General features: G+C 46.4%; 1 non-coding gene across 1 annotated transcript; it reads right to left on the reverse strand.

Moving 5' to 3' along the window:
- Positions 1-7,723: 7,723 nt before the first annotated feature.
- Positions 7,724-20,512, reverse strand: LOC125522470 (uncharacterized). The gene is made up of 3 exons (XR_007289772.2): positions 19,958-20,512; positions 19,454-19,869; positions 7,724-18,685 (listed from the first exon to the last, which is right to left on the reverse strand). It is a non-coding gene; the product is annotated as an uncharacterized LOC125522470 (transcript).
- Between the last annotated feature and the right edge of the window lie 2,381 nt (positions 20,513-22,893).

Here is a 22,893-nt window from a genome sequence, read left to right on the forward strand (position 1 = left end):
TATCTACTATCCATATTGCACTTGTATCACCATCTCTTCGCCGAACTAGTGCACCTATACAATTTACCATTGTATTGGGTGTGTTGGGGACACAAGAGACTCTTTGTTATTTGGTTGCAGGGTTGCTTGAGAGAGACCATCTTCATCCTACGCCTCCCACGGATTGATAAACCTTAGGTCATCCACTTGAGGGAAATTTGCTACCGTCCTACAAACCTCTGCACTTGGAGGCCCAACAACGTCTACAAGAAGAAGGTTGTGTAGTAGACATCAGCCACAAATGCGGGCCAGTGATCTTTTATCTTCTCAAATCGGCCGATGAATTCTGGAGTCTTCCCTTTGTCGACAAACGTTGATTTCAAATCATTCTTCCATCTCCTGAAGAGATCTGCCATCTTCTTAAGAGCACACGCCTTGACCAGTGACTCTATAACTGGCTTATTCAGATCCTCCTCTGCCGGTAGGGTGAAATTTGCCTTCAGGAGGTCCAAAGATCATCTTTCTGTCTATTGGTGACATACAAAACTTGAGGGTCTTCGTTCTTAGGCTTATTCCATAGCTAGATGCTGATCGGGATGATGTCCCTAACAATAGCTCCGCATTGAGCAGAAAATGCATCCTTGGTCCGGCTGGGTTCAATCGGTTGGCTATCGTCCGCGATTGCTGTAATCGTGAACCTTTCATCCTGGCTGTGATGCCCAGATAATTAGGCTACAGTAAAACTCTCCTAATGATGCCAAGTCATCTTTGATTACTGTTGCTAAACTTCCGTTAGTTCAAACCGATTCAAAAATCAATTCAAAAAAATTGGTAAACAACAAAAGATTTTAAAAGTTGAAACAAAAATGTTCGGACGGTGCCATATTTTGCTTAAGTAAATATGGTGTAATAAACACATTTTTATAAAATGCCTAGATAAATTAAAATGATTTAAAACAGAAAAGAAAATAAATAAAAAGAAAAGAAATTACAAAAAACAGAAAACAAACTAACACAAAAAAAGAACAGCAGTCACCCCCACTGGGCTTCGGCCCAGCAGGCCGGCCCATTCGGCCACAGGCCCAGCCGGCCGAACCCACCCCCACTCACTTAACCCCCCCGAAACCCTAACCGTTCGCCCCACTCGCTCCCCCCACTCCCCCTCGATTGGATCTAGATCGGGAGGAGAACCCGATCCCCTCGCCCCTCCACCCCCGACGTCGGCGCCCGGAGCGCTCCATCGCCGGCCTGCCTCCTCCACGCCGACGTCGTCCCCGTCCTCCTCCACAACGGACCTCCCCGAACCTCCCCACGCCCATTGCCCCGATCCCTACACCCCGCGGTGAGCCCCGCCGCCGCGCTCGTCTCCGCCGCCCCCTACTACTCTACTGCTGCCGCGCAAGCTCGCCTTCGCTGTGTCTGCGTGCGTGCCCGCATGCTGCTCCTGCCCCTGCTCCCGTAGCTGATGCTCCTGCTGCCTGCTGCTTGCGGCTGCGCTACTGCCTGTGGCTCCTCTTGCAGTCGTGCGCGCCGCCTCGCTTCGTCCCGCTGCCGCACTCGCCCAGCCAGCGCCGCCAGCGTAACCCCGCGTGCCGACCGGCCTCGCCTGCACCTCCTTGCGCCGCACCTTGCGCGCCCGCTCGCGTTGGCCTCGTCCGCTGCCAGCCATGGCGCCCCGACCTCCTGTCGCTCGGTCCGATGGCCGCCCCGCGCCGGCCACCGCTCGCCGGGCCTCGCCCCGCATCGCCCATCTCCGGCCTCCGCTGGCCCCAGCCTCGCCCCGCCGTGGCCATGGCCGTCGACCGGGTCTACCCCGACGGGCGCCCCACCCGCGCCTGTTAAGCCACCCGTTCACTGCCAAATGGGGCCCACGCCCTTAGAACGTTAAAAAAAAGAAACAAAATTAATAATAATAAAATAATTAATTAATTAATTAATTAGAGAAATAATTAACTTTATTAATTTTGATTAATTAAATTAAGCAACTAATTAAACTAATTGCACATTAGTTACCTAATTAACCTGATCTGTTAATTAGTTAGTTAAGTAGTCAATGATAGTGGGGCCCACCCCCTAAATAATACTAATTTGGTTAATCAATATGTCTAATTAAAATGTGTCACTGACCAGTGGGACCCACTGGTCAGGTTGACCAGTCAACCCTGTTGACTGCTGACGTCAGCATGACATCATGCTGATGTCATAAATCCATTTTCGAATTAATTTAAATAATTAATTACATTCCAGAAATTAATAAAATCTTTAGAAAATCATATCTTTTAATCCGTAACTAGGATTAAATTATTTTCAACATGAAAGTTGCTCAGAACGACGAGACGAACCCGGATACGCAGCCCGTTCGTCCGCCATGCATACCTAACATATCCAACTCGCAACTTTCCCCCTCCGGCTCCTCTGCCCGAAAACGCGAAACACCAGGGATACTTTCCGGATGTTTTTCCCCGTCACCGGTATCACCTCATACCGCGTTAGGGCACCCCTAGCACCGATACTTGTCATGTCATGCATCGCTATGCATCTGTTTGCATTATATTCATTGTTTCTTCCCCCTCTTCTCTCGCTAGACACCGAGACCGACGCCGCTGCTACCCAGTACGACTACGGTGTTGATGACCCCTCTCTCTTGCCAGAGCAACCAGGCAAGCCCCCCCTTGATCACCAGATATCGCCTACTCTACTCTCTACTGCTTGCATTAGAGTAGTGTAACATGTTACTGCTTTCCGTTATCCTATCCTGATGCATAGCTTGTCCTTGCTAGTACTGTTGTTACCTTTACCTGCAATCCTACATGCCTAGTATAGGATGCTAGTATTCCATCTATGGCCCTACACTCTTGTCTGTATGCCATGCTATGCTATCGGGCCGTGATCACTCGGGAGGTGATCACGGGTATATACTATATACTTTATACATGATACATGTGGTGACTAAAGACGGGTCGGCTCGTAGGAGTACCCGCGAGTGGATCTTTGTGGCGGAGCGACAGGGCAGGTTGAGACCACCTAGGAGAGAGGTGGGCCTGGCCCTGTTCGGCGTTCGCGGATACTTAACACGCTTAACGAGATCTTGGTATTTGATCTGAGTTGGGTCGTTTACCTTATACGCACTAACCGCCACGTGGGACAAGATATGGGCAATCGACGTCGTGGTATCAGCCGAAGCACTTCGTGACGTCAGCAACTGAGCGGCGCACGCCGAATTGGAACGTAAGCCTGCTCTTGTATTAAGGGGGCTAGTTCTGCTTCCGGCCGCGTTCGCAACGTGCAGGTGTGCTAAGGGCGATGGGCCCAGACCCCTATGCGCTTAGGTTTAGACCGGCGTGCTGACCTCTCTGTTGTGCCTAGGTGGGGCTGCGACGTGTTGATCTTCCGCGGCCGGGCATGAGCCAGGAAAGTGTGTCCGGCCAAATGGGATCGAGCGTGTCGGGTAATGTGGTGCACCCCTGCAGGGAAGTTTATCTATTCGAATAGCCGTGATCTTCGGTAACAGGACGACTTGGAGTTGTACCTTGACCTTATGACAACTAGAACCGGATACTTAATAAAACATACCCTTCCAAGTGCCAGATACAACCCGGTGGTCGCTCTCTAACAGGGCAACGAGGAGGGGATCGCCGGGTAGGATTATGCTATGCGATGCTACTTGGAGGACTTCAGTCTACTTTCTTCTACATGCTGCAAGACGGAGTCTGCCAGAAGCGTAGTCTTCGATAGGATTAGCTATCCCCCTCTTATTCTGGCATTCTACAGTTCAGTCCACCGATATGGCCCTTTACACATATACGCATGCATATGTAGTGTAGCTCCTTGCTTGCGAGTACTTTGGATGAGTACTCACGGTTGCTTTCTCCTTCTTTCCCCCTATCCCTTCTACCTGGTTGTCACAACCAGATGTTGGAGCCCAGGATCCAGACGCCACCGTCGACGACTCCTACTACACTGGAGGTGCCTACTACTACGTGCAACCCGCTGACGACGACCAGAAGTAGTTAGGAGGATCCCAGGCAGGAGGCCTGCGCCTCTTTCGATCTGTATCCCAGTTTGTGCTAGCCATCTTATGGCAACTTGTTTAACTTATGTCTGTACTCAGATATTGTTGCTTCCGCTGACTCGTCTATGATCGAGCACTTGTATTCGAGCCCTCGAGGCCCCTGGCTTGTATTATGATGCTTGTATGACTTATTTATGTTTTAGAGTTGTGTTGTGATATCTTCCCGTGAGTCCCTGATCTTGATCGTACACATTGCGTGCATGATTAGTGTACGATTGAATCGGGAGCGTCACACTAGAGCAATCTTTTCTTCGGGCCTCGTCTCGTTACCGAAGTTTTGCTTGATCCAGAGGACTTTGCAACAACTCCCTCCTCCATTCGGTCACCGGAGCCGTCATTACGGTCTCCTTCTTCCACCTGCATTCGATCACCGGAGACATCATGATCATGTCTTTCCTCCTCCATTGTTCGATCACCGGAGGCTTCATCCTCTCCTTGCAGACCATCGGTGTCGTTGAGAAACGACACATCACGTCCGTCGCGGATTATGTCCCCCAACAACTCTTCTTGTGCTAAGTCTCTTTGATCCATAGTTTCTACAAATATTACAACATGACATTTAATAGCAAACATAAGAGATGGATATATTAGTGGCAAACATAGACCTAGCTAGCTAATCACAACAAGGAATATTAATTAGTGGCCTCGACAACGCTCTTTTAACTTAGTAAATTTGGGTGTCCTCGACGCTTCTAGGGTTTGGGGTGGCCTCGGCAACGCTTCTAGGGTTTTATATGAACAAAAAAAAGTACCACATGACATGTCCGGCGACCGGACCGGACCACCTCTCTCATGAATGTCCGATGTCAGGACCGCCTCTCTCATGAATGTCGAACAAGGGATTCTCTTAACCTTTAACGGATTTAACAAAATGGCGCCATTCTAGATGTGCAAAAAATGGTTTTTGCTGATCTCATCTACCCTTCTATATGTCACGTTGTCTAGTGTCAAAGTATTCAAGAAAAGCATGGCTTCATCATTAGCCGAAAGTAACAGCCGCATAATGGTATGAAGCTCTCCAAAATTATTTTGGAACGGAGTTCCGGATAGGATAATTAGTTTTTTGGTATGAAGTTCAACAAAAGCCTTCCGAATATCGCTATTTGGAAGGCCTTTGCTGAAATTCGTACCAAAAAGCGAATTATTCTATCCGGAACTCCATTCCAAAACAACTTCGAAGGGCTTCGAAGCATCATACGCCTGTTACTTCCGGCTAATGATGAAGCCATGGATTTCTTCAATACTTGGACAGACAACGTGACATATAGAAGAATATATATATATATATATATATATATATATATATATATATATATATATAGATGAGGTCAGAAAAAAATTGGATCAACTTGTGCACATACATAATGGGGGCATTCCTGATAAATCTATGTCAAAAGTCAAACTTTGACATATGATCAAAAGTCAAACATTAATTCTTCATATTAAAAAGATGAACTTATATATAAAGAACAGAGAGCCGGTGTGGCGGCGGCGGCTCACAGCGGGGGTGGCTGACGAGGGCGAGGGCGACGACGACGGCGGGGACGGCGAGGGCGCCGGCGACGTCGATGGTGATGGCGGGGGCGTGCCGGGGCAGGGGTGCGATCGGGCACATGGAGGGGGTGTGGGCTTGGGGGCGGGGCAGTGTTGTGGGCTCATGGACAACGACGGCGATGACAACGGAGACAACGACGCAGGGGCGCGGCGACGGCGACGGCATGGGCGGCGGATGGCGTCAGGATAGCCTGGTGGCGTCGAGGAGTTTGGCGTCGTATGGGGTGAAGTGGTGATGAAAACTATGAAATTTCACAAGTGCTTCTTACACACAAAGAAGCATTGGTCCCGGTTCGTGGCACAAACCGGGACCAATACCCCCCTTTGCTCCCGGTTCGTGCCACCAACCGGGACCAAAGGCATCTACTTCCCGCCCTTTGGGCTGTTGGAAATTGACCTTTGGTCCCGGTTGGTGGCACGAACCGGGACCAAAGGGTTGCATTGGTCCAGGTTGGTGGCACCAACAAGAACCAAAGGTACCCTTTCATCCCGGTTGGAGCCTCCAACCGGGACCAATAGCTTGGCACATCGGTGAAAGATCGTGGATGTCGCCTAGAGGAGGGGGGTGAATAGGCGCTTTAAAAGAATTACGGTTTAGGCTTGAACAAATGCGGAATAAAACTAACATTTAATTTGTCAAGCACAAAACCTAAAACAATAGGCTCACCTATGTGCACCAACAACTTATGCTAAGCAAGATAAACAACTATGTGATAGCAAGATGTATAACAAGAAATAATATGGCTATCACAAAGTAAAGTGCATAAGTAAAGGACTCGGGGTAAGAGATAACCGAGGCACGCGGAGACGACAATGTATCCCCAAGTTCACACCCTTGCGGATGCTAATCTCTGTTCGGAGTGGTGTGGAGGCACAATGCTCCCCAAGATGCCACTAAGGCCACCGTAATCTCCTCACGCCCTCACACAATGCAAGATGTCGTGATTCCACTAAGGGACCCTTGAGGGCGGTCACCGGTACCCGTACAAATGGCAACTCTTGGGGGCGGTCACCAAACCCGTACACTTTGGCAATCCTTGGGGGCGGTCACCGGTACCCGTCAAATTGCTCGGGGCGACCTCCACAACCTAATTGGAGACCCCGACGCTTGCCCGGAGCTTTACACCACAATGATTGAGCTCCACGCACCACCAACCGTCTAGGGCGCCAAGGCACCCAAGAGGAACAAGCTCTAGGGTGCCCAAACACCCAAGAGTAATAAGCTTCTCAAACTTCACTTCCACGTATCACCGTGGAGAACTCGAACCGATGCACCAAATGCAATGGCAAGGACACACGGAGTGCCCAAGTCCTTCTCTCCCAAATCCCACCAAAGCAACTAATGCTAGGAGGAAAGTGAGAGGAAGAACGAAGAAGAGAACACGAAGAACTCCAAGATCTAGATCCAAGGGGTTCCCCTCACATAGAGGAGAAAGTGATTGGTGGAAATGTGGATCTAGATCTCCTCTCTCTTTTCTCCCAAAAACTAGCAAGAATCCATGGAGGGATTGAGAGATAGCAAGCTCAAAGAAGGTCAACAATGGGGGAACAACACGAGCTCAAAGGATAAGGTTCAATGGGGAAGAAGACCCCCTTTTATAGGTGGGGAAAAATCCAACCGTTATGCTCACAGCCCGCACAGAGCGGAACTACTGCTCAGGGGAGAGGTACTACCACTAGGGGTAGCGGTACTACCGCAAAGGGTAGCGGTACTACTGCCTGCGAGCGGTACTAAAAAATACATCCGTGCCTACCACCGCTGGACTTAATACGAGATTTTGGTCTGGAGCGGCAGTAGCTGCGGTAGTAGCCGCGGTAGTACCGCTCTGGAGTGGTAGTACCGCTCTTGGAGCGGAAGTAAAAAATTACATCCCCTCTCAAGCGGTAGTAGCCGCGGTAGTACCGCTGCAGCCTTTTCAGGACACCAAAACTACCACAACTTCTACAAACGGACTCCGAATTTAACAAAACCAAGTTTGTTGGAAAGCTAATGACATGGTCTAACACAATATTGATAGAAATAACAATAAGAAGCAAATGTGAAAAGGCCCATAAGAAAATGGTGAGAACCCTACCTCGAATAAGACCGGTAAAACCTCCAACACCGAAAACACAATAGAAGAAGCAACCGAAATCGGTTTTCGATGAAATTGAACTTGTCATGAAGGTGACCAAAAGCTCAAGGAGTCTCAAAGCAAAGGCCAAACAAGAACCAAGAAAGATGATGCAGGAATGCAATGGTTTGAGCTCTCAACAAAGGATACGATCAAGCTACTCATTCGAGAGCCCCCCTTGATAGTACGGCTATTGATCCTATAACCCGGTCTCCCAACTACCATCATGAGACCGGTAAAATAGAAAACCTATCAAGGGCAAACCTTTGCCTTGTGCATAGTCCACTTGAGCTAGATGATGACGGACTTGACCTCCTCAATATGGACCACCTTTCTTAATTGCGCCTGCTCGATGAAGACTAGTAGATTGCTCCCCCATACTCCACTATGGGTGAGCCACCCTTCGGCACATCTTCACAAGTCCATTGTCACCACAATGGACGGCAAGCTTCAAGCATGATCTCTTCGTGATGCTCCACTTGAACTTCCACACTGCAATCTTGATGACGATCACCACTTGATGCCATCCTCCATGGGTTGTACGATATCTTCCTTTTGATGCACGCCATGGAGCCAAACCTAACCCCAGAAGGAACTCTCACATAGAACCCGGGTTAGTACACAAAGCGCAATGGACAATGCTTAGCATACCATGAGATCACTTGATCCCGCTTGGTACATCTTGTACGCTTTGTGTGTTGATCAACTTGATCCACTCTTTGACTTAGTATTGATCAACCTTGTATCATATAAAGATGATGTCTTGAAGGTAAACATGAATGTTCACACAATCTTCTTGTTCTTTAAGACATACTTGCAATAAGCTCAACTCCATCATGACCAATCTTTGGATAGATCCTAGAATACCACTTTGGTCATCTCATAAACTCCTTAAAACCAACACATGGACTTCAAGAAAATCCTATGGACAAATCCTTCAAATATAACTCAAGACAACCATTAGTCCATAGAGATATCTATTATATATAAAAAGTATTTGATGGGTTCACCAAAAAAAAAGAAAATAATCTAGAAATTACCACAAAAAACAGAAACATCCAACCGTTTATTTTCTTGACTGAAATTATATAGCCATTAGATTAGAATTAAGTGAAAAAATTACCCACCATTGCCATTATAAAGGTTATAAACATATTACCCACCATTGCCATTATAAAGGTTATAAACATCCGACCACTAGCCAATCAATTTCCTCCTGTCCACCACGCCCAAGCTAAGGCAGTATATAGAAACCCTATTAAAAAGAAAAAGAATACAGGGGCAACCTTACGAAAAAAAAGAAAACAGAAAAAATTAGGATGATTAGGATTGCCGCCGCCCTTCTCCACAGCCATGCTCTTGCCCTCGGCAACATACGTCCTAACCATAAGGAAGAGGCCGTGGCCCGTACGTCCTAGCCATAAGGAAGAGCGCCAATCCAACACGTACACAAAGCCAATCCGCTGCAACTGAGGTAATATACTCAGACTTCTTTTCCAAATTGTTTAGGGTCATCCACTATCTGCTTCCTAGCAAGGCCTTCATCATGGGATCTCAACCAGAATCAAAAAGGAATATGTTTGCTGCTCAGGTAGAGGACCGGCGAGAAATTGTCATGGAGGAAGGTCATGTATGGGGACCTGCTAGAGGTGGCCTCTAAGTTTGTTTTATTGGTAACAACGTAGAAGCCGACGATGAAAATTGGAAACTAATCTCGCCCCTAATCTACAAAATTTGGTGCCCATGAAAATCAGCCGGCGACCCTGTCGGACATGAAGACGCTCCAGCACATGGCGGCTTGCTACAAGATATACCAATGGTTTGCTGTCGGCAGGAGCCAGGTTCATTCGATATGAAGCTTCCTCACATATTGACTTTATATTCATAACCTTGCTCGATCACCTGGTATATGTGAAAGCAGAAGTCATCTTGCCCGATGTAACGGACATGCATGCCAGATATAGTTGTAAGGGCGTGTCTCCGTTTACCTTGCATGAAGCTGCTGACTGATCGATGCAATACATGATTGGAGTCTTGATTGGACTGGAGAAATTATTTTTTGCAATAGGCCTGATTGGAGTAGAGACTGTAGAGTATTTTTCTTTTCTGCGTGATTGGGAAGGCAAGCCAATAGGCAGAGTTTGCATCTGGACGGATGAAGATCAACCAACGCACAATCAGCTCGCACCTCACTAAAAGAACATGAAAGTAGCAGCCTAGCAGCTCACATCAGTGCGTACTGCGTACATCATGAGTCGTGCGTACTGTAGTTCCTGGCTTGCAGTTCGACCATGACATGGACGCAGAGATCAGCTAGGTTGAGAATTACGTGTGCAGCTTGCCGTAGACACTACATGTGCAGCTTGCCATAGACTCCATACGTGACTGGTCGTTTCTCTGAGCAGCTCTCTCCTAAACATCGTGATAACCTTTCGCTATCACAACAGGCCACAAGCTGCTGGAGACATAAATTGATGTTTCTCTTGGCTAGCTTTGCACCTGTATGTATTGCACCTTGAGAAATTAATAGGGCTCAAAAAACGAACATGTTGACACGAAGTACGCGGGGATACACTGGTGATTGGAACGAGGAAGCGGCACCGACGACGAGGTTAATTAAGGAACTAATACGGATATTTTCTGACAGGGTTGACTATAGACAATCCACGGTGACCTCCTGTTTGTTCGCCTGCACTAACCCTCTAACTACCTCATAATTCCCATGTAGTTTTCACACATTATATGGAAAGAATTATACCGGGATAATTTACTATTTCCAAGAATCGATGTAGAAGAAGTGAATAAAATTTCATGTATTAATGACCAATTGCTTTGTGTAGATTTTATGATATAAGGATAAATCAGGCCATTATAACGAGCATATGGTTAAGTGGACAGTATATGTGTCCTTTTTAGCTACCAGTTAAGGTGATGATGTGATTGTAGATTGTTTAGTTATGGCAGGATTACCTTCATTCTACTGGAGTTACCTTAACACGATTAATTTTACTGTAATTCCTACATCAGAACATGATATTCACTACTTTAGTGTTAAGTATAGAAGTTCAAAGTAATGTGTGAGTTTCCTATGTTACCAGTGAATGCAAACAATCCAAGTGGTAGATCATATAATTGTCTTCATTATTGGTAGTTTCGTCAATTTTGAAAAAGCGGAATCATATCAGTATAAGAATGGCTCGACTTTCCTATTCCCTTCACTTCCTATGCAAAACCTGCTTTAGACAATTCCCACAATTGTTCATAATGTTATTCACATTATGTAGAGACATGCGATAAGCCTGTAATGTTGCTGCATCCAAATGTATAGATCAGTTGCAGTGCATAATGATGACGAATTCCAGGAGCTATGCTTCCTAAAAAAATATCAGAAAATTGTAGAAGGTTTGAAAGTGCTATACAACTTCAAAATGTTCATCATGATTTTGAGGGGATATTAACATGACTGTAGTTACAATTTATATAATTTATATAGCTCTTTAGTTAGAATTTGACACGTTTTTAGCATTCTTACCATATATACATACAATTTATAGATTGTTATAATGTGTTTGTACTTACCATTTGACCTCTGTTCAAAATTTTACCTAGGGTCAAATTAAGCATCAGTTTGCGCAAATGTTCGCGTCATTCTGCCTACATTGAATATGCTTGTGCATGCTTCTAATTAAATTACCTCTCATGGTATTTTCATTCTTCTATAGTATTGTTGTTATTTTACTATTACATATTTTCCATTTCTGCACTAAATTTTTATGAAGTAGCTTCCATATATATGTCCTCCATAGAACATTGTCTCTATGACTTACAAAGGCATATTAAATCTAGCACCATAATTGAACAATAAATAATATTAATATAGGACTGTAATTCTAATTCTGATTATTTCAATACAAAAGATGGTCTTTCCCCTACAAGCACACGAACAGAAGGATTTAATCATTGATTGTATTACTCAGGATAAAGCAAAGGAAATGGATGAATAGTAAAGAAAATCTTAACTACTTATAGGAATATAGTGCTAGATCTGGTCTTGATCGACAAAAACAAAATGATTGGATGGTGTGCACTGAAACCATCACATAACCTATGCACGGACTTATTCAACCACAAACAAATAAATAAATGCTATCAGCATCACGATGAGAAGATATAAATTGAAAAAAATTGATGAGTACACATTTTTTTGTGTTTGTTCCATCCAACTACCGATCTTTCCTCACATGGTCAAGACAATTCAACCACAAACAGTTAAGTGTTATCAAGCATCGCCATGACAAGATATATATTGAAAACACGTTTGGAAACATAAATATGTTGAAAATATTTATGACAATATTAATGGTGTTTGTAAAGAGGTTGATAGGTATGCATTCGTTGATTGCTCTTTAACCATTTGTGTATGTTTATATGGAGTTCAAGATTCATTATTAAAGTTTCTAAAGTTCTAGCCCGCGCATCGAGCGGGCCACTTTGCTAGTTTTATTAATTATACTATTGTTTGTTATTATAAAGAGCGATGGTTTTGGTATCCACCCCCGTCGGCCGTCGTCCTGTCTATGATTCGGATGTGGTATATTATCTTTTATAACTATTTGTTTCATTTAGTGTTTATGACAATTATGCCGACCAACGTGACATAGATGTTTTTATCTAGGAGGTATGTGAATCGGAAATTCGAACCGACATAGAACTTCTTGTCGAGAATTTAAATTTAGTTGAAAAAGAAAAACGAGTATTTGAAAGAAAAACTGAAAAGAATTGAAGAAGTGAAGATGAAACTGGAGTTGTATGTTGCCGATGTCATCGATGATCACAAGATCAAGTTGGATGCAATGCGCCTGAAGATTAGAAAGATAAGAAAATATGCCATTGATAATGAGGCTTGGTATCATTATACTACTGGATCAACTGTTACCTTAGTTGCGATAATCTCAGTGTATGTTTTAATTAGATGCTCTAGCTAGAGAGCTATATGTTGTTCTATGAGAACTATGTATGAACTTTATGTATTTATTTTTCCAGTAATAACATTTGATCATTACAGTACTTTGGTTTTAATGTGATGATGAACTTCTATTAATTTGGTCACTTCTCTATTCATGATGTTCTGTAATGGTTTTTGACACACTTAATTATATGTAATGCACCCAGATGAACCGACAATGGATGTACGGTAATAGACGCACCTCCGAGTACATTAAGGGCGTGCGTAATTTTCTCGAAGTGGCTAAGGCAAACAAGCATAATGGTTTTTATGTGTTGTCCATGCCCTATCTGTGGGAATGCGAAGTTTTACTCTTCGTCGAAAACCCTTCACGTCCACCTGCTTGAGAAGGGTTTCATGCCACACTATACTGTTTGGACCAAGCATGAAGAAACATGGGTTATGATGGAAGACAACAAAAAAGAAGAGTATGATGAAAACTATGTGCCCCCTGAATAAGGTGATGCTGCAATGGGGGAAGCTGAAGATCAAGAGGAACCAGAGGCTGTGCCTGATGATGATCTTCGCCAGATCATTGTTGATGCACAGAGAGAATGCCAGACTGAAAAGGAGAAGTTGAAGTTCGATCGCATGTTAGAGGATCCCAAAAATCCGTTGTACCCAAATTGCGAAGATGGCAAAAAAAAGCTCGGTACCACACTGGAAATGCTGGAATGGAAGGCCGAGAATGGTGTATCTGTCAAGGGATTTGAGCAGCTACTGAAAACAATGATGAAGAAGCTTCCAAAGGATAACGAAATGCCTGACAGTACGTACGGAGCAAAGAAGGTTCTCGGCCCTCTAGGATTAGAGGTGCAGAAGATACATGTATGCCCTAATGACTGCATCCTGTACCGCGGTGATTACGAGGTATGTGGTGCATTGCGGTATAAGATCAGACGAGATGACCCTGGTGATGTTGAGGGCGAGCGCCCCAGGAAGAGGGTTCCTGCCAAGGTGATGTGGTATGCTCCTATAATACCACGGCTGAAACGTCTGTTCAAAAACAAAGAGCATGCCAAGTTGATGCGATGGCACAAAGAAGACTGTAAGAAAGACGGAGAGTTGAGAGCACCCGCTGATGGGTTGCAGTGGAGACTTTGCAGCTGACGCAAGGAACATATGGTTTGGTGTAAGCGCGAATGGCATTAGTCCTTTTGGGGAGCAGAACATCAATCATAGCACCTGGCCCTGATGAGGACATAGACCTGGGGTAGGGTAATAACCTTGACCTATACGTCCTACCTAAGGCCCTTGTCCTAAAAGCAAAGAAGTTCAAGAGTAAATAGAGAGGGCCCAACAAAGGTTTCGAGTGCAATCCACTCGACTTATCATTCACTCGGAGACCCCTCCTTATTTAAGTCACTCGACGACTAAACCACTCGACGTGCAGAAGACCTAAAGCCACTCCGCGCAGCAACGGTCGGGCGTTTACCCATATACTTAACGATCACTAATAGCACTTTATTGTAGACGTTACCTATAACGTTCTCTCTCTTTATGTACATTGAACTCCTTGTAACGTGGGCGGGCTGGGGTCCTGGCGCACTCTATATAAGCCACCCCCCTCCACTGGCACAAGGGTTCGCACCCCGGTAATACCACACTCATATAATCCAGTCGACCGCCTCAGGGCATCCGAGACGTAGGGCTGTTACTTCCTCTGAGAAGGGCCTGAACTCGTAAAACTCTTGTCAACAACACATCATAGCTAGGATCTTGCCTCTTCATACCTACCCCCTAATCTACTGTCAGACTTAGTACCACGACAGTTGGCGCCCACCGTGGGGCAGGTGTCTTAGCGACTTTTGGTGAAGTTGTGATTTTTCCGATTGCCATCATCATGGTTTCCAGCGGAGGAATGGCTGAGGGCCGCGAGGTCCGTCTCGGTGCGCTCGTTTTCGTCGCCGACGACTCCGTCTGGCTCCAGGAGGCTCCGCTCGATGTCGACGCGCTCCCCGTCCACGGGGCGACGCACTTCCGCGCATGCGTCCGCGGCGTTCTCCTTCGTCAGCCGTCGACTCAGTATCGGTCGACTCCTATGGCATCCTCGCTCCCTGCTGTACACCGGCGCAAGCGTTCCGGTCGATCCCGGCTCCAGCGGTGGGTCAGGCACGCGGTGGCCCGCCAGTCGGCCACCCCACAAGTCGCGGCGAGTGAGCCCGACAAAACTCTCTACGGCCTGTTCGATTGGCTCCGTCAAGACCGCATCCGAGTGCGGCAGCGGCGATCCTGCGGCCGAAGTCTGGATGGTCGATGGACCGCGTAGCCCGCCTGGTTTCTACCGCAACAATGGCGGCGGCGATGGGGCGACGATCGGTCGCACGATCACAAGGAGTACCGCCCCGAGCCCCTCTCTTCGCAACAGAGGGAAGAACTTTGTCGCCGCAACGTGGATGCACTCCACACGCCCATCGTTGGAGAAACTCCTGAGGCCCGGGCCTTGGAGGAGGCGCGCCTGGCCAACTTGGCTGAGCGCACTCGACTGGAGAATCTCCAGCACGCACTCGACGAGCGTGCTCGACAGCGGATTCCTGAATCCAGTCGACGACAACTTTTTCCGCCTCCAACTCAGGTATACCGAACTCCGATTCAGAATCTCACAGGTGCAGCCTGAATAGTGGAGTCGATTCAGCCCTCCCAGTTAGAAGCTGGCAGAGGTTTGATGCAGATCAGGGCTTTACTCCGGGCAGTGAGAGAACAAAACACAACAGTATCTCAGTCACGGAATAGGATCCATACCAGATCCGTTGTAGCAGACACAGTCCAGTCGGCTCACAGCCCAAGATCGCCCCCGGGGCATGAGGAACGTGGAGACCGACGAGATCAGTACAGAAACCGTGATCGGTATGATCACCAACTCGGCCACGACGATCGTCGTTGAGTGCCCACTCCTCCCCCACGGAGTGGGTCATACGCGCCTCGGCAGCACGATGACAGACGCCCCCACAGTGGTGGGCGAAGGATTCCAGTCGACCCCAGGGAGCCGGGCTTTGATGCGAGATCTATTCTCGTTCAAGGTCTGGTTGACAGGAACAGAGCACACAGAGAAGGCCATGACAGATATCACCCGACCGGCAGGAGAGTGCACGTTTCAGGTCCCGAGTGTTTCATTAGAGCCATCAGGGCAGTAGTGATTCCTCCCAACTTCAGATTGGCGACTGGAGTCAGCAACTTCACTGGTGAGTCCAAGCCTGACACTTGGCTCGAGGACTACCGAGTGGCAGTGCAGATCGGTGGTGGCAATGATGAAGTGGCCATGAAGCACCTTCCTTTGATGTTGGAAGGCTCGGCCAGAGCATGGTTGAATCAGTTGGCACTGGGCAGCATATATAGTTGGGAGGAACTCGCCCGAGTGTTTGTTAGGACCTTTGAAGGTACATGCAAATGACCAGCAGGGTTAACAGAGTTGTAGTCTTGTGTGCAGAAACCGAATGAAACCTTGAGAGATTATATCCATAGATGGATCACGTTGCACCACACGGTGGAGAATGTGTCAGATCACCAGGCAGTTTGTGCCTTCAAGGAAGGCGTCAAGTATCGAGAATTGAATCTGAAGTTCGGTCGGACTGGAGATATGTCTCTAAGTCGGATGATGGAAATTGCCACCAAGTATGCCAATGGTGAAGAGGAGGATCGGCTCCGGAGTGGCAAGCACAAAACAGTCGCCCATGAAAACGGAGGAGGGAACTCCAGTCGGAAGCAGAAGCGCAAGGCCGAGCTAGCTGCTCCTGGTGAAGCCTTAGCCGTGACTCAAGGAAAGTTTAAGGGAAAGCCCAAAGGACCGTGGAATCCCAAGAAAGTGAAAGATCAAGATGGAAATGATGTGTTGGATTTACCCTGTCACATTCATACCAAGAAAGATGAGGAGGGTAACCTGATTTACCCCAAACACACCACTCGACAATGTCGGCTCCTGATTCAACAGTTCTGAGAGAAACAACCCAAGGAGAAGGAAAAGGAGTCGGACAAGGGTGAGGATAAAGAAGAAGAAGAAGATGATGGTTTCCCCAACGTCAATTGCACTCTGATGATTTTTGCTGATGTTGAAAGCAAAAGTCGATTGAAAGTTATAAACAAAGAAGTGAATATGGTTGCTCCGGCAACATCCAGTTATCTGAAGTGGTCACAGACTGCCATTACATTCGACCAGTCTGACCACCCAGCACGTATAGCCACCCCTGGGAGGCAAGCATTGGTGGTCAACCCAGTTGTTGAAGGCACTCGACTGACTAAAGTGCTGATGGATGGTGGTAGTTGTAACACCCACGATGCGGCTATATCTCTCACGTGTCGAGGCACGACTAAGAGGCATAACCGCATTGTAGGTTTTGTCGCAAGAAGGGTCATCTTCACACAATCCCATGTAATGAACAAGAATGGGATAAAGAGTTGGCTTACAATCGCCACTTCACACAATACACAGATTAAACATACATCATTCAGAGTACACACATAGTCCGACTACGGACAACCAAAAGAAAAAGAAGATAACCCAACTGCTAGATCCCGATCGTCCCCAACTGGGCACCACTACTGATCATCTGGAAACGAAACATAATAACGACCAAGGTCTCCATCGAACTCGTACTTGAGCTCGGTTGCGTCGCCTACATTGGTATCCTTGGCACCTGCAACTGTTTTGGTAGTATTTGTGAGTCACGAGGACTCAGCAATCTCACACCCACGAGATCAAGACTATTTAAGCTTATGGGTAGGAAAGGGGTAATGTGGTGGAGCTGGAGCAAGCACTAAGCAAATATGGTGGCTAACATACGCAAATAAGAGCGAGAAGAGAAGCAACGCAACGGTCGTGAAGCTAGAAGTGATCAAGAAGTGATCCTAAAACTACTTACGCACAACCATAACACAAGAACCGTGTTCACTTCATGGACTCCGCCGAAAAGAGACCATCACGGCTACACACGTGGTTGATGCATTTTTATTGAAGTCAAGTGTCAAGTTCTCTACAACCAGACATTAACACATTACCATCTGCCACATGCTCGCTCGCACGGCTTTCGAAAGTTCAAAACCCTGTAGGGGTGTCCCAACTTAGCCCATCATAAGCTCTCACGGTCAACGAAGGATATTCCTTCTCCTAGGAAGACCCGGTTAGACTCGGAATCCCGGTTACAAGACATTTCGACAATGGTAAAACAAGACCAGCAAAGCCGCCCAAATGTGCCGACAAATCCCGATAGGAGCTGCACATATCTCGTTTTCAGGGCACACCGGATTGTCCAAACTTCCGATAGGCCAGCCCAGAGTTGCCCCTGGTGGCCACCAGCGGCTGACAGATTGGACCAACACTCAGAGGAGCACTGGCCCGGGGGTTTAAAATAAAGATGACCCTTGAGTCCGCGGAACCCAAGGGAAAATGGCTTAGGTAGGCAAATGGTAAAACCAAGGTTGGGCCTTGCTGGAGGAGTTTTATTCAAAGCGAACTGTCAAGGGGTTCCCATAACACCCAACCACGTAAGGAACGCAAAATCAAGGAACATAACACTGGTATGACAGAAACTAGGGCGGCAAATGTGGAACAAAACACCAGGCATAAGGCCGAGCCTTCCACCCTTTACCAATTATATAGATGCATTAATTAAATAAGAGATATTGTGATATCCCAAAATATCCATGTTCCAACATGGAACCAACTTCGTCTTCACCTGCAACTAGCAACGCTATAAGAAGGGCTGAGCAAAAGCGGTAACTTAGCCAAACAATGGTTTGCTAGGAAGGATGGTTAGAGGCTTGACATGGCAATATGGGAGGCATGATATAGCAAGTGGTAGGTAGCGCGGCATAGCAAAAGAGCGAACAACTAGCAAGCAAAGATAGAAGTGATTTCGAGGGTATGGTCATCTTGCCTGAAATCCCGCAAGGAAGAAGACCGAATCCATGAAGAAGACAAACAGACATAGTCGAACTAATCCTCACAACTCTGGAACGAAACCGAAGCTAACGAGAGAAGCAAACCGGAAAGAAGCAAATACCATGGTAAACAACCATCACATCAACATGGCATGCTGCACAATCAAGTATGATGCATGTCCTGTTTAATGAGGCATGGCATGGCAAAGTGCACAAACAATACTACAAATTAAGAGGAGCTCAATATGCAACGGGTTGCATATTGATGAAACACCATATCAAATATTTAGTTCTCTCTCGTTTATGTACCCCACCATATTAACTGTTATTAAACATGGCAAGGGGTGAAGCATATCAAAACTACATATCTAGGCAAGTTTAAATGAGGCCAGAACAACAAACAACAATTTCGGAAAATCCCCATGTCCAATTTTTGAATTAGCTACTGTTCTGCTCTAAACATATTTTATTGTTATCGAACAGTAAAAAAAAGTGCACCATGTTAATCTATGCATTTTTTCTACCCCATTTACATGTAAAGTTCATTAAATTCCAAGTTATGGTTATTTAGTCATGAAATAAAACATTTTAACATGGCATATATGCAAATTTAAACAAACAACAATTTAAGCATTTCAAACATGGATGAAAGTGGCATAATATGAAACTAGAAAGAATTCTAAGCATTTTACATGTATAAAACTTTTTAATATGATGCACGGTTCATGAGTTATTAATTGCATGAATGTTGAGGGTTTTTCTGTAAATCTGTTATCTCAGGATAAATGCTAAAATCGCTGGCCAGGAAAAAAAACATTACGGGCTGAATAGCTGGGTGCTGGGCTGGGCTCTCACCATGGGCCAAGCCCAGGTCGGTGAGGAAGCGGCTGGGCCGGCAGGGAAGCAGCGCGGCCGGCCCACGTGCGTAGGCAATCCAGCCCTCTCGCACGACTTAGTCAACGAGAGGGGCGCTCGGTGGGGACGAGCCTGCATCTTGTTCGTCTGCTCAAAGCAGAGGAAGCAGGGCGCGATGGCGGGGCTTGGCGAAGGCGCAGTGGCGCGAGATCGAAGCGGCAGCAGCTTGATGCGAGGGATCTCCGACGGCCGGACTTGATGAGCTCGGGCACGAGAAGCAGCGCAGGGGAGGCAGCAGTGCTGAGTTCCCCGGCAGCCGACAGGGAAACGGGTGGAGACGGAGGTCGCGGTTCCTGGCGAGGAACATGACCGGCGGCGGGCATCGAGCTTCATGGCGCGGCGGGATGCTCCTGCTTCTGTTCGAAGAGAAAGGAGGGAGAGCAGGGGAGGTCAGAGCGGCCAAAAGAGAGACAGAGAAAGGGGCGCGCAGCGGCAGGGCCTCACCGGCGAGGGGTGCCGGCTACCAGAGGGCAAGGCAGCCGAGCAGCAGCTGCAGAAGACGGCGACGGGACCTCGAGGCCGAGCTCAGGCCATGGCGCCTCCTTTGTTTCCCTGTTCAAAACAGGACAGGGAGAGAGTTTGAGAATAGGGAAGAGAAAGAAGGCAGAGAGAGGAAGGGGAGAACGAGGTGCGGGGGAGGAGATCCGGCGTTGGGGAAGAGGTGGAGCGGCGCTGGTCTCCGGCGAGGTTTCTGCAGAATCAGGCGAGGATGGGCGCGAGGAGGCAAGCTCCAAATCCATGGCAGGGACGGTAGGCGTCGGGCAGAGGAGGAAGAGGCGAGGCCTTGTGCACGGGCGCGCTGGACCGCGGGCGCAAGGAAGCTTCAGATCGGGAGCTCCTCTCCCGATCGGATTTGGAGGAGGAGGCACCGACGAGGTTGATCGAGTGCTCGGGGCTGGGGAGACGGAGCTCGGGCTCCTGTTGGTGGGTGGAGGAAAACAAGGAGAAGGGGATCCCGAGGTGGATCGAGACCGGGCGGCGGCGACGATGGGGACAAACCTCCTAGAAATTAGGGTTGGGATGATTTGCTAGGTGATGGTCTTATATATAGCAAGTGGATTTTTGGGTATGGGCATTTGGTCCTTCCGATCTTAATCGGTCGGTCGAGAAATAAATAGATAGGGAGTCTAAATAAGAAAACGGAGATGTTTTATAGATGTTCGGAGATGATCGGGATCCAATGGTGATGACTGAGCAGGTCGGTCCGAAGAAGCTTTCGGACGCCCGCGAGGGGTTTGAGTACTGTGTAGAGAGGGTCAAAGGGTCGGGCAATAAAAGACGTCTGAGAAAGGTCAACAGTGGCGAGGAAGAAGCGGCAACTATCAACGGATACAAGTTTTATGAAAACATGCGATGCAATGCGAATGATGCGATGATGAATGCAACAAACAAATAATTAACACAACTGACACGCAAAACATGGAAGGCATCTGGAGTGCCAGTCTTGGGGCGTTACAACACTCCACCACTACAAGAGGATTTCGTCCCGAGATCTAAGGATGGCAATGTAGAGAAGCGGAAGAGGAAGAGGTAAAACAAAGTTGCTTCTTTGACAAAAGAGTGAAACCAACGAACCTAGAGCGGTTGGCAAAATTGAAAGAAAGTATACCATGGAGATGAACGAAATGAAAACACTCCGTTGGACAAGGAACAAGGAATACGGCAAGAAAGAAGAGCTTAAGTGACAAGATAGACATTGAAACCACTCCGGTTAAAACCAGATAGAGAAGGAATAAGAATGAAATAATTCGGACAACATTCCGACTGAAAATGGAAGGAATTAGAATCATGAACTTGGGAAGATTGGATGATCCTTGACGAAATCAACAACACACTGCCTCCAAAACAATTAGAAGAATGATTCAAGGGGTAAAAATGATTCCAAACAGCACTCCGGTTGAAAGGAGAGGATAAACTTGATAAGATGAGAGAGCTTGAATAGATAACACAACACTCCAGTTAAAAGGATAAGCACGAGAAGAACACGATCCTCACAATTCAAGATGATGAATGAAGAGAGCAATATCACAATGCCTTCGGAACGAAAGAATAGAAGATAGATCATTGGAATAAAAGAATGGAGATGAATATGCCAACTTCTGCCACAAATGATCTTGGAAGCACCCTTCCAAGAAAGGTTATAACGGAGTTGTTGGAAAACCAACAACGAAACGAAAAGCTTGTAGTGGGCTTATGGAAAAACATCTCAAAACTTGAGGTGAAATCCTGCCACATACGGAAACAATTGCTTTCTTGAGATCAACGAAGAGATGAAAATTTTCTTTCACCAAGAGGATAGGGGAAAACTTGGATCATTGATGAGCACCATAATAGAAACTTTCCTTAGGGAAGGCTTTAGGTGAAACATGACACAAGATAAATCCAAAGAAGAGATTGGTGGATTTAAAATATCTCATTCTTGACAACATGTGAATCATGAAACGCGAACTCAAATTGTCAAGAATGACATAACACCACCTCAAATGATAAGGTAGAATGAATTGCACTTTGGAATGCAGGAAGAAGAATATTTGAGCTCCTCCAACAAGAATCTTGAGAACACTTCGAGAATGAATTAAATCCTTGATGAACCACCATGAAGAAACTCCATTAAGAACTCCGGTAATAAAAGGATGATAAAAAGAAAGAGAAGTTGGAAACACAAGGTGAAGCCTTGCAATGATTTAGATGGAGCTTCGCGACGAGATAATGCGGAACACTTGGAACTCCGGAAACAAAAGATGAAGCATCTCGAACCAAGAATAATGACATGATGAACAACTTTGGAAAGAAGAAACTAGACCACTTGGATGAAACAATAATAAGAATTACATTATGCGTATCCTTCACCAATTTAAATTGATGACAAGCAACGGATTTGGCATACTACTTATTCTTCTTGAAGGATTAAAGCGAGGAATAGCGCAATTTGAGAAGGTCTTCAACGATCCGCTGGTAGGATTTGGAAAGAACGAATTAATTGATATGATAACCAAGAAAGTGAAATCTTGAACGAACCACCGTAAGAATTGGAAATGAAAGTAGCAAAGGCACAATTCACCGAGAAGAATTGGAAAACGAATAAAGATACTTGACAGAATTTAGATACAAGTGAATGAAGAGATCATGAACTGAATAGAGGATATTTGAACAATGCACCGGTAAGATTTGGGGAACAAGAGCTGAAAGCTGGAATGAATAATTCTGAGATGATGGGCTCCGGAGAATGAAAAGAATTCTCACAATCGCAAACAATTATGAGAGGATGGCATGAAGCTAGAACCATGAATCTTCACGAGAAGGGAGCAAGATTTTTAGAAGAAATCTCTTGCTCGGTCTTCAAAATCTGTTGATGACGATGAGAAACATCACCATGAATT

Source organism: Triticum urartu, chromosome 7A, assembly GCF_056163025.1.
Source record: "Triticum urartu cultivar PI428250 chromosome 7A, HENAU_Tu73, whole genome shotgun sequence".
Taxonomy (NCBI): Eukaryota; Viridiplantae; Streptophyta; class Magnoliopsida; order Poales; family Poaceae; genus Triticum; species Triticum urartu.